This window comes from Haliaeetus albicilla, chromosome 22, assembly GCF_947461875.1.
Source record: "Haliaeetus albicilla chromosome 22, bHalAlb1.1, whole genome shotgun sequence".
Classification (NCBI taxonomy): Eukaryota; Metazoa; Chordata; class Aves; order Accipitriformes; family Accipitridae; genus Haliaeetus; species Haliaeetus albicilla.
The window spans coordinates 22,331,681-22,350,358 of NC_091504.1; the positions used below are offsets into that span (position 1 = coordinate 22,331,681).

General features: G+C 42.4%; 1 protein-coding gene across 4 annotated transcripts in view; it reads right to left on the reverse strand.

Moving 5' to 3' along the window:
* The window catches only part of KPNA7 (karyopherin subunit alpha 7), a 61,387-nt gene that overhangs the window by 40,797 nt on the left and 1,912 nt on the right, over nucleotides 1-18,678 (reverse strand). For 2 of the 4 annotated variants that reach the window (XM_069810350.1, XM_069810349.1), the window contains exons 2-3: nucleotides 13,697-13,758; nucleotides 13,446-13,578 (exon numbers count right to left, since the gene is read on the reverse strand). The gene's annotated coding sequence lies outside the window, so the exon portion shown is untranslated. Of the gene's footprint in view, nucleotides 1-1,284; nucleotides 1,553-13,445; nucleotides 13,579-13,696; nucleotides 13,759-18,228; nucleotides 18,401-18,678 lie in introns of those variants that run through there. The other 2 variants (XR_011329349.1, XM_069810351.1) reach the window with 2 other exon arrangements.

Consider the following 18,678-nt stretch of genomic DNA (forward strand, 5'->3'; position numbering starts at 1 on the left):
TCCTCAAAATGATAATCGCAAACCTCAATGAGATGAAATGAGCCAAACTTGGACGATGTTCTAAGGAAGTAAGCATCAATTGTAACAGAATTTTCCAGGGTACAGGACCCTACTGGCTGCAGTTGTGCTACATCATAGCTCTGACAGCATTAGCTACACCTGAAAAGTCGCTTTATCATAAAGTCACTGGGAAAACCCACAGTCATACCCTGATCTCTTCAGTATTAACCTAATGACAAGCAGAAGTCCAGTTCAGTAGTTCAGGCAAGCAGAATCAGAAATACAGGATTTTGTTTCCTAAGTCTTTTTCTGACTCATTGTCTGATATTTGTAATTCATCTTCCACACTCACCCACATATAAAATGTGTATAATCACCGGGAAGTTATGAGGCTTAAATGATTCATGTTTAGGTAAGGCCTTATGATCCTCAGACAAAAATGGTTTTAGAAATGCAAAATATTATCACAAATTAGAATTTTATTTTAGTGTTACTATTGACTACTTTAGTGATGGGTCTGCCAGCACTTCTCTGACAAACCTCCCATTAGAAATTAACTTCCCAGAATACAAATAGCCAACTCTGTATTATCCAAACCACTAATTTACCTAGTTAAAGAGCTAAGTAGCTAAGGCAATGTGTACAATCATTAATAAATACTGGCAAGCTTTGCTAATTCAAATTCTAACACAGTGCTCCACAGGGAGTACAAGATACTTGTGCTTCAGAGCAAGGCCACTGGGATGCTTAAGTGACAGAAGAAAAATTAAATGCTGGTGTTGGTCCTTCAGAGCTGCAAACAGACAACTCAACTTCCTGGGGTGCTTGTGCCTTTACTTGCAGACTAGTTAATGATGGGGTAAGGAGAAGCTTCAACAAAGGAAAAAGGGACTTAAGTGCCCTGCCAGTCCCACTAAGGAGACAGGACACTAGATCTCAACCCACTTTCAACAAAGATTAACCTGTTTGCCACAGGGTAGAAACACTTACTTGGCTTAACTAATTTTCTGTAATATCATACCTTTTCTTACTCCACAGTAGCCTGCTTGCGCAGCTTTGTCTTTTTGTAAGACTGAGTTGGCGTAAAAGATTAATACAGACCTTTTAAACCTACCCTGTTAACATGGAGTCTGGAGCCTATCAGTCTTTAAACCCTTAAATAACAGAACCAGCTGAGAGCTAGTATTTATTTTTCCCCAGGTGAATTTTGACTTTTTTTTTCTACAGTAGATTCTGACTACCACTCTATGAGCTTGTGAAACCCCTCAGCTTGGAAACATTTACCTTTTTAGCTTCCAGTGAATCAATAGTTCAGCCAGCTCTGAGATCCAGCTTGTCCTGTATATTATCCACTCACTCTAAACTCCACTTTCTTTGAAGTCTGGGGAACTGTATGCTCACTGCAGATGTCCTGCCATGCTGCTATGGCCAGAAGAAAGGTGATCTGCTGCAGGGACCTCCTCTTCTGCTTGTAGGCAGGCAGCAAAGACAGCTGATAGGCCTTTTCATCCACATTAATGCCAAAGGCTCCTGCAAGGCACTCTCCTTCTCACTATGGAAGGAAAGGTGGTAAATAAAACCAGAAGTGAAGCCACAGCTCACAGGATGCACAGTGTTACCATTCTGAATTCAAATATTTCTTTCATCCAACGTATTTCAGTGCCCAAATAATTAAAAACTCAGCATTTCAACAAAAATATGACCCACAAACCTAAATCGTGGCTTTTTCTATGAACAAGCCTCTAGTTTCCTCAAGTAACCAAATCAGCTTGATTATATTCCTGAAGGCCAAATTCCAACATGATACAGGAAGCTAACCATGCTGCAGATAACATCAGTTGTCTACTGAGACACCTGGCCAGGTCTTTGCTGGCTTTTTGGCTCAGTATTCCCAGCTGTAGATCTCTCCCAGGAAAGAAAATCCAGTAGACCTGACAAAGAGAAGGGAATGAAGAAATTAAGATTCTTGTTTGTACTTCCACAAATTTCTCTCGCATCTCTTGCTCAGAGACACTGCTGTGCTCGTGTGCACCCTCCAGGCCCCTGTATAAGAGTTGGAAGAAGACCTGGAAGCTGAGCATCCTATAATAACACAGGTAACAGTATCTAATGAGGAAAAAAACGCCTCAGGGGAGGGATTACACCTCTGAAAACCCCTAACAACATTAAACTACTAATTAAAAAAAAAAAATTCCTCATGAAGGAGTAATAAGATGGACAACCATCTTGAACTCTAGTTTTAGCCTATGCAAACTCACTGTTATAAATTGCACATGCTACTCCTTTGACAGAAACCTCTGAAGAAGCCAGCTACTGATGAGACAGTCCTCCACAGAGGAAGAGAGTAGCAGGTTAGGGAAAATGGGCATTTCTCTGTCCTGTGCTTCAGCTATCAAATCACTCCACCCACTTTTTATAGTTCTGTAGTGATGGATGGATCTACTCTAATAAATCTTATGTAAATTGCCAGGGTGCAGTTGTTAAATGTATAATCAGATTCATTAACAATGGAAAAGCCTGAAGATAATTTAGTCCCGAAAAGGTAATATTTTAATAGAATACTCGGAACACATTCTAATGACTAGTACAAACGGATAGCATCAATAATAAGTAACATTTCCATTTCAATTCACTTTAGAAATGCTAGCTAATTAATTTTCAACCGTATCAGGAGACAGGTCAGTGTTGTTAGACACCTTGCACAGGTGGGAAAACATAGGTGAAGGAACTTGTCCAGTGACAGAAAAAGCAGCAATGTCAGTTAAAGCAGAGCATAGCATTTGGGAATTCCTATTCCCTCTCTGAGTATGCCTCACGCTTGCTACCATTGTTTCCAAAATGGTTATGCTTCTAAGTATACATAGGCTCTTTGGCATGAAATAAGAATTTCTTCCCCTCTTTCCCACTAGGTGGAGAAACAAGGAAGATTGCCTGGAAGAAGCTGGTGTTGCAACAACAGCTCAGGTCGGACACCTTCCCAGCATCTGAGCATCTTGTCTCTTTCCTCAGAGAATGAGAAACGTCACTTGGACTTTCCAAAGGAGTAGCTTCTTCAGCAGCTTCTCTGAGCTCGTAAGCAGGCCAGATCCTGCAGACCTTACCCAACCTTCCCCTCACACTGCAGACCTTGGAAGGGGTAAAGCACCAAGGTTCCATGAACTTCACTGTGAGCTTTGCTCTTCCTGTTGCGTTGGAGTGGAAGGTGATCAGAGATTCATTAGACAGTTGCTAATTCAGAAGCACACAGTCAAAAGAGGAGGCAGAACTGTTATGTGTATTTTCTATTGTTTTGCAAGGAAAATACATAGCCTTCAGTCCAGAGAATTACTCTGAGCTTCAGCAAGGAGGCCTAGAGATGGTTAATCTTTCTGGAAGATACCAGCCACCGACCTTCTAATGGATTAATACCAAAGATGGGATTTGTCCCAAATACACTATTAAAGCTAAATAAAAGGCTTCCAGAAGCCTTTCTTATAAAGCATCCCTGAGGGCCTTATCGAGACTCCAGGGCTGCCAGATCCCAGCCGACACCTTCTTAGCCCCTTCTCCCAGGAAGCTGGGCTGCTGAAGCTGCTCCTTGACCTAGAGGAGGCAGCCCTGCAGATCCCAGCCACGGGCTCTACCCTGCTCAGGAAGCAACACAGTTGCCATGGCTGAGGTGGCAGAAGCCCCAGAGTGAAAGAGAAGCTGGAGCTGGACAAACAGGTCACGAAAGCAGAGATGGATGACCTCAGCGCAAGCATGGAATCTCTGCAGAAATCCAAGCTGCTCAATCCAGGGCCTCAACAAACCCCCAATGCAGCCAAGGGTGCAGTACGAAGCAGAATTCAGCCCTCTGCACTGGGAGCTCACTGATACCAGAGAGCAGCTGTTTGCAGATGGTGCTGAACACTGCCCGTCCTGGCTGATGGAGTGGGCACCCCCCTCGCTAAAGATCAGGACACTCTGCATTCCCCCTGGCTATTACAGTCATCCCATTGTAATTACAACCAACGGGAATAAACTGAATTTGCAAGAGAGGGAGGCTATTTTAGCCCTTCAAGCCTTACTCAGCATCATATGACTGACCTCTCTCTTACAGCTGAACTCAGATGCTCACGTTCACAAGTAGGAAGATAACCTGCCTGAAGCCAATGCCCAGTTGGCTGAGGTGGAAAAGAGCCAGGCTGAAATTAATGCCATCAGGGTCCAAGGTAAATTCCTTGACAGCTTTGTGCAATGTTACCTCCCTCTGATCCTCATCTTCCCCTACATTTCATGCAGCTCTGGCAGCCCTGCCCTGTCTCCACTAGCAAATCTGCCCAATCCTTCTAGCCTTCACTTCTCTCTCTCTCGAGTCAGGTTGAATTAGTTCCTTTCCTACTTCTTTATGCAGTTTTCCCACAGCCGAAAACAGCCAGCTGAGTCAGGAGCACAAGGAAGCTCGGAGCGGGCTTAACCAGACTGTCCACATGAAGATTTCTCTCACCTCGCAAGCAGATGACTTCAAGAAGCACCTGAATGAAGAGTCAAAGGTACTGGGGAACACCAACTGCCTGTAGAGGTTGCTGCTGCCATGGGACGTGCAGTGCCTGCTCTTTTGCACACTGTCCACTTCAGAGTAACAGATCTTTTGTGTTAGCTCTCACAAAGGAAAACTTTCTCATCCAAATTAATCTCTGGGCTTGTTACCAGCTGATCTTGGAGGCGGTGTGGGGGACACAAGCCTTGTATGGATATGAAAATAAGATGCAGAATCTCCCACGAGTCAGCAGCAAAGAGCAGAACATGCCTTTGATTCTCAGTCCGCTGTCCATTCAATGGATCATACATCAGTTTATTTGCCTAGATCACACAAGTTTGGCTCAAAGTATATCAGTATTTCAGCTCTCTGACACATCTGTCTTGGAAATTTCTGCTTACCTCCAAAAAGTAATTCTAGTGCTGCACCTGTATATCAAAAGTCTGGCAAGAATTCTCTCTGTGTCCAGAATAATCACCAAATGGGTTTGCTGTCATAATTCTTTTGAAAGACTGAGAGAAAACAGCGATGACAAGAAGCCAAGTCTGTTTTCAGTTGTATGAGCTCAATTCAATTCACTGCAGTACAGCAAAGAACAGGTACAGAGAACAGAAACTTGGCTCCTGACCAGAAAGATATTTTGAAGCCTGAGATGTTTCTAGCTGGTCCAGAACTGAGTTGTTCAAGTGGAGCACTCCAGCTCTGGGGAGTAAGATCAGCGTATTCATACTTCCAATAGGACAGATGCATAGTAATGGCTGTGCTATGTCTTGCACTGCTGCTGTAGTGAGCCTGGCCAACACCAAGCATGATTTGGACCCAATGAAAGACTAGTTGGAGGAAGAGGAGGAGAGCAACGCTGAACTGCAGTGCCTGGTCTCTAGACTCAATACGGAAGTCACAATCTGGAGGACTAAATGCAGGACTGATGCCACTGAAAGAGCTGGAAGAAACCAAGTGAGCACTTGGCTTTCAGGGAGTCCGGGATGGGACTTATGGCAGTCTCATTATTTAGTTTGGCTGCTGAGTCACAGCTTATAGATGTGATCTACTAGGACTCAATTTGGTAAGACAGAGAGAAAGCAAAGGGCTCCAGCCAAGACAAAGAAAATAATACTTGCAATAATAAACAGAGACTATTGAGAACCAACACTTGTACACTGACAACAGAAAACCAACACTGATCCTTTCTGATAAAAGCTTGAATTTGGATAGCCTTTCTTTATTCCAACAAGGACTTTACTCTTCCAGCAGCCCTACAAAAGCCACTAGCATTTCCTAAGAATAAAGCAAGCACCAAACCAGATTAAACCCCTTAGAATCTGGTATTACAGGCTAGAAGTTGAGCCAATCTTTGCAGCAGTCTCTCTAACAGAGCTAACATAAAGGTGCTTTCACATAATAGCAACAAAAGTTAAGGCATCTGGAGGGTTTCACTCTGCACCTGAACAAGTTGAGACAAATGGAATAAGCTACTACATCTCTGCATGACTTTGTACTGAGACCCAGAGATACTCACAAGGGAGCAAGGCTACTTTGCTCTTAGACAATATCCTACCTGAATGGAAGGTTGAAGTGTCTGTCACCAGGTAAGAATCCAGCAATAAAGATCTGAGCTGCAGCCCAATATGCCATATCTACCAGTGGAGGGGAAGAACCAGCCACATCCTAATAATGGTTTTACAGTCCTTTTCTGAGACTGCTGCCAGGATTTCACCTTTTCACTGGTGAAAACAGTGATGGTGCTCTAGGAGAAGAGTGCTGCTGACTCCTACCATTCCTCATTCCATGAACCAGGATATTTCTGCCCTCCTTCCCTCAGGACAAAGTTGGCTGTGAAGCTCCAAGAAGCAGAGGTAACAGCTGAATAAGTCCAAGCCTGGGTTGCCAACACAGAGAAAACTAAGCAGAGGCTTTAGAACAAAGACCTCGCTGTTGACCTTGAGAAGGCAAGAAATCCAGCCATTCAAGAGTGCATCCAGCACAAGCCTGACCAGCAAGATTAAGACCTGGTACCAGAAGCCCTCGAGTTGTTCCGTTAACTCAGGTGGGCTTTGGACTAGTCCCTCATTTCTTAAGATTTTAAGATCTCTCTATTAAATGTCAAGTAATCCGTATGGCCATGAGAAGCAAGGCTAAGATTTATCACATCAAGAGAAAACCCAGATGAGAGCCGCAGCTAATTCCTAGGAGCACACAGCATGCTTCTCATAAGCTCATTAGCTGACTTCCAGAAACAAGAGTACAGCTAAAGCAAAAGCCCTTTACTGCAAGGCAAGGTATTCATCTTCTTTTTAAGGATAATGATATACTGCTTTGAACTTTTCAGTGTTGCAGTACCAGTGGGTTGACCACTGGTTATTAACTACCATACTCAAAGCAGATCTAAACAACATGTAGTTTAAACACTAGCAACGAATGTTCCTTCATTAAATTAGTATTTCTACTCTTGCTAGTGTTAGTGTAAGAGCATGAATAGTAGTGCAACTGTGGGACATTTGAATAAAAATGTTACTTAAAATAGGCACAAAGGCTGCTCCAAATCCACTGAAGTCCTTGGGTATCTGCCAGTGACTGCAGTCAGCTTTAGAACAGGTCTCAAGAGCTGAAAATCCCACATACAGCATTACGTTACTGGGCTGAAAAAATCTGTTTCACCATCACTTTCTTTAATGAAGCAGTTCTTTATTCTATGGTTCCTGTGGTGTGCTTGTCACCATGGTATCTGAACACATGTGTGGATCATAAGGATATGTAGAATATTTGTGATTAAAAGCTCCTAGGAAAGAAAAATTTACCTTTATTCTTTCCCTTCATGACAAGCAGTTAAACACAGTCTAAAATAGTCTTGAATAACATCTTGTTTGTAACCGAATCATCTTTGAAATAGAAAGAGTCACACTCATCAACCCAGGCAATTACTAACAGCACATCTGCACAAGGAATATCTGAAGTGGAAAACATTTGCTCCACAGCAGCATCATTATAACCACAGGAGCAAGGAAGACTATCACACTGATGGGAACTGGGTGATCTTGTTAAATTCCTAATGGTGAGGAAAGAAAGCATCGTAAACATTTTAATCATCCATTCACAGTGACCAAGAGAAACTCTGCCAGTCATTAGAGTGGCTGCCAATTTAACTGTGACTAGCTGGCAGGACATGCAGAGAAGCAAAGTGTAAAGAAAACTTGTGTCCAGTGAATGCTTGGCTTTATCTTTCTAGGCCAGTGCTGCTTGTGCTGCCCTGGACAAGAAGCAGAGAGCCTTTGATAAGATACTAGCAGAATGGCAACAAAAAATGCAAATTACTGCAGGTGAAAGTGGATAGTTCCCAGAAGGAATGTACACAACTGAAAATTTTGAGCTTAAAAGTGCCTGTGAAGAATCCTTGGAGCACCTGGAATCTATGAAGAAGGAGAACAAGGCCCTTCAGGGTAAGTACTGGTTTGACATTAAAAAACTCTGCAAATCATAAGCCCCTTGATTCCTAGTGAATGATCTCTTGTAGTGCCTTCCAGCACCAGTTCCACTTTTCTTATTTCTAGTAGTGCTTTCACTCTTTGATGCACTTGAAGTCGCAGGTTAGATTCTGCTCTTGGGACAGAGTCTGCACTCACACACACACCACCCCTGTTGGATCACCCAAGATTGTAACTAGCACCAGTGTACTGCTTCCAGGGAACCGACTCTGGGGACAATATTCAGAATCGAGGTCCCTTCTGAACCCTCAAGGTGTGATCACAATAGCAGCTTGGTTGTACTCACCGTTATACTAGGAGGTCATCACTACAGGCTGGGCCAGGTATCATCAACAGAGCTCCACATAAGGGAATAATGGACTGGTTATGGCATTAGGCTTAGATAAGACACAGGCTGCAGTCCCAGTTCTGGCTACCACCATTCTCTCTAATTCTGAGCACTTCACTTAGGGGACTATTAACAATGGCCAGCTTTACCCTGGGAGGATGATGTTCCCTTTAACCTCAGGGGGGAGGATTAGGCATCTCCAGGAATCAGTTCAGAGCAAGTCAGTTAAACTCCTGCTCAGAGTCTCTCTCTTGGCATCACTTCTCCCCCACTAGCTCTACAGGGAGACCAGCTGCCTTGGCTCCTTTTTTTTTTTTTTTTTTTTTAAAAAACACTTCTGTAAATTGCAAAAATTGATCTCTTACAGGAGGCTGGAAGATGACACTGTAAATATTTAGAAGATGCTACAATCTGCTGCCCTTGCGGCCAACAGAAAACAGTGATGGCCTCCCTGGCACAGACTCAGTATTTTCTAGGCTATCTCCCCCAACCCTTTGTGCTGGCCTACATCAGCTGGCAGAGAGCCCCATTCTGCTGTAGAGAGATGATGTGGTGTCCTGTTTTCATTTTGTAAGAGCAACCATCTAAAAGTGGGAGAGGGGAAGGCTGGATAAAAACCGGGAAAAAATTTATCTTGATTTAATGGACTTCATTCTTCCACCTCCATGAACACATGCAGCTAGCAGGGTTCATTCAGAAATCCAGGATAATATTTAGCAACAAAAGAAAAGGGCAGCTGATATAAAGTGACTGGAACCATTTAATGCCATTTCCATTCAAAGAATGTGTCTGGTGCACTTGGTAAAGTTCAGAGTCCTGAAATAAACCTATCATATGAAATATCCGTTTTCTTCCCTAGAGGAAATTAAGGATCTAATCAATCAGCTAGGGGATGGAGGGAAGAGCATTCATGAGCTGTAAAAGGTAGAGACTGGAGATTGAGAAAGATGAACTGCAGGTGGCACTGGAGGAAGCAGAGTCTTCCCTGGAGGTTAAAAATGCTACACATGTGCGAGTTGCATGCCAGCCTGGTGCCTGCTGCCCACATTCCATCAAATGGATTTCGTATGTATAACCCCACAAAGGGCATTTATTAGTCCATCTGTTGCCCTCTTCCTTGCAGGCTGAAGAAAGTAAACTGATTTGCATGCAGCTCAAAGTGGCTCAGGTTAAAGCTGACATTGACAGGAAAACATGAGAAGGAAGAACTTGAACCAACCAGGTATAGCAATGATATAACATTAAGCCACAGGCAAAGGCTGCAGACACTAGAAAAGTTTTATAATCATTAAGGGGAATTACTGCTTGGACCAAATTGTCTGGAGGTTGTAGAGTCTCCATCATTGGAAGTTAAGTGCAGTCTGGTCACACGTTGTCTAGTGGGACTGGTTTGGCAGGAAGTGATCCAGATTTCAGGCAGTAGATTTTTAAGATGACCTTTTGAAAGCTCTCCTAGCCCTACGTTTTAAAAGAATGTATTCATGAATGGCTTGGTGCAAAATCCTGGTATCTCAGTTTTAAACAGGTTTGAAAAGTTACTGTATTTTTATTATTTGGTGGGCAATAACTTCATACAAAGGCTGGATCAGACTCAACACAACAGAATGCTGTACCATATGCTTCACTGGACTCTGCAGAAATAATCACCAGCATGCAATTGAGTCTCTGCAGGCGAGTCTGAAGACTAAAGCAAAGGGGAGTGCTGAAGCTCTCAGGCTTAAGACGACAGACACTGACCTAACCAGCATGGAAATGCAACTGGATCCTGCCAACAGGAACAACAGTGAGCTTGTCAGGACACTCGATAAACTGCAACAGCATGTCAAGGTAAACTGGAGAGGGTGGAAGCAGGTCCCTGGATGGGAAAGCATACCAGTTCTATTTTATAGCTTAAGCAACAAAGCAGTAGATTATGTACTCTTGTTTGGGCAGACATCTTGAACAAATTGTGAATTTATATTCAAAATCCCTGGTTCTCCCACTCATACCAATTTCAATCTGCAGTAGTTCCAACAAACCTTATACAAGACAAGCATTACTATCAGCTTTTATCCAACTAGAAACCCAAAGAACTATTCATATGTAATTAAAACAAAAAAGTTCTGCTTTTAAGAGAAGTTGTAATTGCTTTTTGAACAGAAATGGACTAGAAACTAACAGAGACTTAAAACTAAGGAGCTTCCTCTGGCTCTTCATTTCTAAAATAAAACTAAGTAAATTAGTAAAAGGCTAGTCTCTTTGTTGGAATGAAGTGATACAACTGCTGCCAAAAATTCAATTTTAGTAACTTAAAGAGTAACAACAAAGATTTTTTCCCTCTATACACATGTATATATACATATACACACTCAAACCTAACTTGTCCTCCATTACATCAGTCTCAGTCAGAAGTAATTCTCTTAAAGTCAGTGTGGCTACAATGATACAAGACAGACATACATGATACTGGGATCCAGTGATGGGTTTTGGGGGGGGGGGGGGCGTTGTTTTTTTAAATTATTTTAAAATTTGGCATCACCTTAAAGAACAGCTTTGCAGAGAGACCTCCTACATCTTTCAGCTTCCTCTCCCTTTGTTATTTACTTTAATCTTTCAACTTCGGATCTAAATAGATGAGGATGCTTGCCAGCATGAGGAGGAGCTGCAAGAGCGGTACACGCTGCCTCAGCCCACTACAGAGAGAGCTGGAAGAAGTGCAGACTGGCCTGGAGGGCAGTGAGCACTCTCACAAACTCTAGGAGCAGTTAGAGGTGATGGAGAAGGCACAATGAACTCAATGTCCATGTACAGAGAAATTAGAACTATTTATGCAACAGCTATCATGTTGGAGAGTTTATATGCAAGTGGTTTAACATTAAATCTTAACTCTGGGTAAGAAGTGCAGGATTAGGCCAATAATGGATAAATAACAGTGGTCTGTAAGATAGGTCTGATAACTCTACAGAACATGAAGAGCTCAGCCTTTAGAGATATTACACTGATAGCAGGATTTTTAAAAAAGCACAATCTTGGCTCAGCTTTGCTCCTAGCAAGGCCTATGAAGACTTCTAGCAAATTTTGTGGAAGAGTTAAGACAGTGCTGAACACTTTTGAAAAACCCACCTTAAAAGGGACAGTGTAAAATTCTGCCTCCATTGAAACTATAGTTTTACTAGTTGTTTCCATGGTGCTCGGATTTCTTCCATAGACTGTAGCCCACAGTGAGATCCATTTTAGTGAAATTTTAAGCATCCTTGTGTTACAGATTGCAGTATGAAATAACATACCTACCATTTCATTCTGTGCATAGATTTAAGAAGCTACTTTAACATTCACCATTACAGTCTGCAGTTCTTTTCCATAAAGACCACACATGCTAACATTTCCAAGGAGAAAAGTACAACTTCTGGAAAGGACTGATAATAAAAGAAGCATTTCTCAGTTGCAATTATGGGACATCAGTTATAAAAACTGAGTCGTAAATGTGGCTTTTATTCAAATAGGTTAAAAAATGCAAAAAATGCAACCAATACATTCACTTCCAATTGACTGATAATAAAAGGATAAATTTTTAGCAGGTGAACTGCTACCTCCATACCAAATTTGGGGTTTTAAACTTATTTGTTATACAAAACCTACACAGCACACAACTTGTGCAGCATTCTGGAGCACAATGGCACATTAACATGATGTTGTTTTGCCGAAGAGCAGCTTGTGTTGCTAGAATGGAGTTTTTCTATTAAAGCCTTTGTAGTTCTCCTTCCTTAGAATGGTTTTTTTGTTTGCTTATTATTTTTACAGCAGCAACAGCAGTCTTCCAATGATTCATATCAGTAAACAGTAAGCACTAAACGAGCTGTGGGGCTCATATTTTCCATGAGATAGAGAGACACATACATATTGTAAACTGTGGAGCAGAGACTATGTTTGTTGAGAATGCAATCAAATACAGTTTCAGTTGGGTCTAAAGCCAGCTGCTGCTACTGCAGCATAACTTTGAAATAAATAATATTGGTACATAAACTCAAATCCATACACAGAGAAATTCAGGAAAACAGACTCAGACTCAAGGCCTTCATGAACAACAGGATCTATTTGTGCCTCAGAGGTGTATCATCACTTTAGCTCTCATTTAAGCATGAAAGTAAATAACACAGGTCCTAATGTTCCATAATGCAGATCCAGTGGGGATGAACCCTCTTGGCTTAACAGTGCACAATTTTATAAAGAAAAAACAAACTACAGAAAACTGTGATGCACAAGTCATCTCTTTGAGAGCCAAATGGAAAAGCTGAGCAGGTAAGACATTTTGGGTCTCTAAGACTTCTTTCTGCCCTCTAGAATCAGTCTGCTTACTATTAAATGAAAGCTGGAGTCTGACCTTCAACACACTACTAATAAGCATGAGGAAATCATCAGTGAGTACTGAGCAGCTGATGAGAGAGCAAAGAAAGCTGTGGCTGATGTAAGTCACCTCCCCACCTTTCTGCCCTTTACATTGGTAGCTGGAAACCTTAAGGTGTATATTCCATTATTTCTCTCCAGTGCTGATTTTAAAGCACAGTGATAATAATACATGTTAGCACTCGCATTGCTTTTTATGATCCTGAAAAGCAGAATGCATGTTAGCTCACTGATTGCAGCCTAGCAAAATTAATCCACAAAAGAAGAAATCCACTTCCTCTCTGCCTCCCTGGTAATCTGCATCACAGATGGCACCCTGAGGAATTCCTCCATTTCCTCTCAATTTGTCCTTTCTTTCACTTATTACACAACTCCACTCATCACACCCATCAGGCCTCCAACAAAGAGTAGGCCGGCTTCCCTCTCTAGCTAGTCAATGGCATTCGTAATTGGCACAGAGGGGAGAAAAGTTGCCAGCACCGAGCAGATTGCTCCTTTGGCACTGTGCTGACAACTGGCACTTCAGAAATATCATAGCTAGCTGTGGATTTAATGCACAGCATTTCCTCCCAGGGTGAGGCTGAGCCTTCTGCCACCTTTGTGCTTTCAGCCACTGCATGTTCAGACAGTATCTTCACCTTCCATCTACAGTATGCTCTCAGCCACCCTCTTTCCACTGAAGGGTAGAAATAAAAGCCTGAAGTGTCATTAGAACTAAAGCTATTGACTTAATAATAGGTGGGGATAATACCTTTGATTAGTCCAGTGGTACTAAGCAAGCATACCACCACCTGGTTTATGATCCAATCTAGAGTTGTCCAACTCAGCTGGGATTACTTCCATTGATTTCAGTGAACTGTGGATCCGGTCTTTAGAAAGGCAACCTATGATACACAGAAAAATTAAAGATATGGCAAAATTTCTCAGAAGGTAACATACAGATATCAGGTCTACGTATCCTAGCTTTCAATGATCTGTATGAGCTGTCAATCTGTTTCATACTTTCCTCACAGGCTTCCTGTGTGGCAAAAGATCTGTGTCAGGAGCAGGATCATTACGTGCACCTGGAAAAGATTAAGAAGAACTATTAAACTGCAATAAAAGACCTGTAAGTCAAGATGGAATTGGCTGAGCAGTTAGCCCTGAAAGGAGAAAAAAAAGCATCATCATGAAACTCCAGGGTAAGAAGAACATGAACAAATATATTAGAAAGATCATTCCAGCAGAGCAGCTGTGAAACTTTTTCTTGCACCTGAGTTTCCACATTCAGCACAAATACCTGAAAAGGAACATTTTCATTTAACAACCAACATGTCCCACAGGGAATGCTCTAATTTAAAGAAATCCAGACTAGGCAGAAAAGATGCATGTAGGACACTCTCAAGCCACTGGAGCGCAAGAGAACTTCAGCACTTTGCACCCTGTGCAGAACTCATCGATCAGAATCTTTATGGTGCTTGAGTATAGCAGTAACAAGCCACTGGTATGAGCAGCTGATCTACACCCACGAGGGAGAATCCGCAAGGTGTACTGTCATCAGCGGCATGAGTTGCCATTTATTTATCAACTGCAACAAAACTCTAGAGCATGAGTAGCTTCAAATTCCTGGGGTAGATACTATCTTCCTATTTCTTTTTCTGAACCTCATAATTGCACATAGTTATCCTTCTGCTCCTTTTCAAATTAAGGAACTGGAAATGGAGCTAGACTCCAAACAGAAACACCATGTGGAGACTGAAAGTTCTGCACAAGAACAAGAGGCCTCTCAAGGAGCCAGCCTTCCACAAAAGATGGCTACAAAACCAACTAGCACCATGCAGGAGCAACTGGAAAAGATGCAGAACAAACTGTAAACTTAGAAGAGGCAACTTGAGGAAGCTGTATGTATTCCCTGCTCCAGCTCACTGTTTTGTCACTTGGGAGTTGGACTCGATGATCCTTATGGGTCCCTTCCAACTTGAGATAGTTTATGATCACACAATCACACCTTGTGCACACCAGGGGCACTTTGTCTCTCCAAAATACATACTGCAGGAAGCACATGTTCAATTTATACTAACAGCATCCCTAGACAGAGAGCCCATTGTAGGCTTGCATGCACCTTTTGAGACAGTCACCCGAAAGCGTGCATCATTCTCTACAAAGGATTCTTCTCTCCCTTCTTTGCAGCCACTTCCTGCCCTCAAATACAGTCTCTAATATGACCACAGACATGAACATGCAATTTAAAAAGCACCTATTAACTACCATTCTTTAGAGTCATGACTGTACTCTTCACCTTGATGTCATTACGCACAGATATCAGACATGTTCCACGTCAGTTTTTTCCAGTACGAAGATTTCTCTTGTTAAATCAAACCATTTCTGGTACAGGAACAGGAGGCTAGGCAGAGCCTGGCCAAGTAAAGGAAGACCATACATGAACTGGATGATGCAGAGGAGAGGGAGATGGGATGGTTGAATCAGCTCTAAACAAACTGCATACCAGGCATGGTGTCTCAGCAAGCAAAGGGCTTGCTTTCTGGGGAGGTTATCCAAGTGCCTCAATCCTCTTCCTCTGTGTCAGTGGCTCAGGAATAGCCACTGAAGCTGGAGCTCACATGTCTGAACCCACCTGCCATGAATTTATTAGAGCAGAAAAGGGTGTGGGATGGCAATGAGGAAAACATAGATATGTTCTCAACACCAGCTGACTCATGCAACTCCCTACAAAAGGGAACAGGGATATTCCACAATTCTCTCTACGCACAGAGATAAGTTCTGAAATGGCTAATGGTTAGTACAGATGTGTTTTCACTAAAGGTAAAACAGACAGGGGAAAAGAGTAGCATCCCTCTGCTTCCAAAAGGGATGCACATTAAGGGCTAAATCTTTTCTCAAGGGCACCAAAACTGCACAGCAAGGACTTCTCTCAGGAAAAAGCCCACCTCATCCTGGCATGGTACTCCAGGACACTTCTGTACACTCCAGAAGTCTAGCAGGGAAGACAGGGACCAAAACCATACAAAGCAAGTACCATGCAATTCCTACTCCCTCTCCTCCTTTCCCTGGGGTAAAAACAAGGGGTTGCACATCATTGCTTATCAAATGTGCTTAGATATTACAGCATTTCTACCTTCTTTCTTAGCAAGGTTTTGAAAGGTAAATAAGATGCTACTGCAACACAGCTTCAGTCCCCTCTTTTCTTCCAGACTACTGTGTATCTTGCCAAAAGCCGCTCCTTGAAAAATTGCTGTAGTACTGATTAAAACAACAGGTCTCAGATATCAAGAAGTGGCCTACCTGGGAAAAAGACTAGAAGACAGAAAAACTGTACAATGATCTGCAGATAGAAGAATTATCTGTGTGTCAGACCTGGAAACTTGCAAATATACTTCTCAAGTATACCTGGAATGATAGAAGATATCCAACACTACTTGAAAAGGATCTGCAAACCCAGATTTGGGATTTTTCAAGTCAAGGATAGAAGGTGCGATCTGGGCCACCTCTTGCAAATAATCCCCCTCATCAATAGCCTTCATTCATAGTCTTAATAAAGGTTATTGTACGGGGAAAAACCATGAATTTGTTCGCAGCAAGACAGCAGAACATAGCGTTTGGGGTTGCCGCTCAAACCTAAGATGCTAGACGTAGCAGGGTGTTGCAACAGGAGGGTAGAGTAGCGCAAAAAGAGCAAATTCAAACAAGCTGGGAGGCAGAAACAGCTCCTGTGGCAGCACAGTGGGGTACAGTCTGCAGGACATGAGACTGTTGGTTGCGGGAGAATTGCTCCAGAACTAGCAGTGCTGACCCTTAGGGAATGCCTTGAATCAGCCAACGTTAACAATGCCACTGCACAATTTTGCTGCCATAATCTAAAAAAATGGTGATAAACACTGCTGCTGTTTCTTTTCTAGTGATCATTTTCTGTAGGAGCTAGAGTAAAACACTGCTGTCATCCAAACATCCTGCTGTTGTTCACCAAGCCCTGCTTGGACAACTGGAACAAATGCATTTAGGCATACAACCTTTGAAAAGCAGGCTAACAGAGCACAGATGCTGCCAGATGTCACACACTTTACACTTTGCTCTGCAGGTGGTCATTTAGAGCCTGAGCCTACCTAGGGGCCTGCCGGCCTGAACACGCAGGCTTCTACCTGCTTCACCACAGATCTTCTCTGGCAGCAGGGGAAAAGCAGTCAGCACCAAGCTCATCATCACCTAGAAAGCCGGTATGCAAAAAGACTGCACAGTAAAAGTCTGGTCAAGCTGCACGCAGCGGGAACAGTCTTCCTTTTTTCTCATTCTGTATTATGACCGCTGCACACATTCCACAAAGTTAAAACAGGAGTTGGCAAGGTGGACACAGTATTTAGTAGCAAAAAAGCAGGACATTTGGATACATGGATTCTCCCTGCTTAAAAATCCCAGATTTGCAGTTATTTAAATCATCAGTGACTTTATCTGATCTTAAGGCAATTGTTCTTGACAATTCAAGGACATTACTGATGAAAACCAATTTTGACAAATTACTGTGATCTAGATGGCAGTTCTAGAGAAGCAGGGACTAAAATTAGGGGGAAAAAATTACATTTGCTGCATCTTTTAAGCATCAGGCATGATATCACACTGTGCTGGCAATTGCTGTATTTTCAAATACTTGGGTGAACAATGCACATCTACAATGCCTCTCACAGTGAGTATTTTTATCCACAATTACCTGTTTGTATATATAACAGCGTGCTTCCAAAAGACCTCTTTTTGACTAGCTGCTACCCATCTGCATGCATTTGCTGCATGAGGATGTCCCAGCTCAAAATTTTTTAATATACATCTTACGGTCAGACTGCATCTAAACTACTTTCACTAAGATCAGTTCAGCCTTGCTTCCAAGGCCTTAATCTCAAAAACATTGGCATCCTTTCTGGATTAGCACAGCATAATTGTATCAGCAATAGAGCAGGAACAATGGTGGAAAATTCTCTGGAAAGCTTTGCTGGAGACAGGGCCTTAGCTTTTAATGCTTAAAAGCTCTGCAGAGTTCCTCATTTAGATACTTTCACTCCATCTGGTGAAAATAATTTTGTAAACATAAAACCATACTTAAACGTAATTTCATTCCTGTTACGTAATTTTACTTGGCCTAGTTGTGTATCTTTAATCTGTGCAGCTGATCTAGTTTTATCGTTAAGCCAATAAGGGCTGCATGATTACATATCTCAGAGTTACAGAACCATAGTAACACTGATTTAGGAGACCTGCGACTCTAGCCTCCTTCCCGAATACAAGATCTTGTATTGCACTTTTGCCATTCTGACAAATATTTGTCTGATCCATACTTAAAAACCTCTAAAAAGAGCCCTACATCCTGCCAAGTCAGTCCACCACAGGGCTTGACTACTTCAAAGGAATCACTGAGAATTTTTTTCACTGTAACCTAGATCTGCCTTGCTGTTATCTTTGCTTATGACTTCTCGCCCTACCCCCAGTGGACATAAGAGAACAAATTGTTCCTTTCCTCATAGCAGCAGCCTTTTATCTATTTGAAGACTTACCACATCTTTCCTCAGTTTTCTGTCCTCTCAACAGGCTCAGCTAAAGTCATGCGTTCACAGACTCTGATCATTATTGCCACCTTTTTCTCCAAATCATTCATATTTCTCTTGTGCGGAGCCCAGGATTGGACATACTCTTCTAGCACAGCTCGGCAGAGCAGGATTCCTGCGTGTTACTAGCATTTTCTTACCTACGTGGACCTGCATGGTGTCTGCCTCTTCTGCAACAGCAAGACATTATGGACTCCTGTTCAGTTTACAATCCACAGCAGCCCTTCCATCCTTTCCTGCAGCACAGCCAGCTGCCCAATTCTTCCCAGCCTTGTAATTCTGAAGTTGATTACATTAAAGCATACAGCAGTGCACCTGCTACTGAACCACATCCTATTTTTTCCATAGAGCTCCCATTTTGAATCCTAGTTCTATGACTGTGTTTATTCTGCCTTCAAA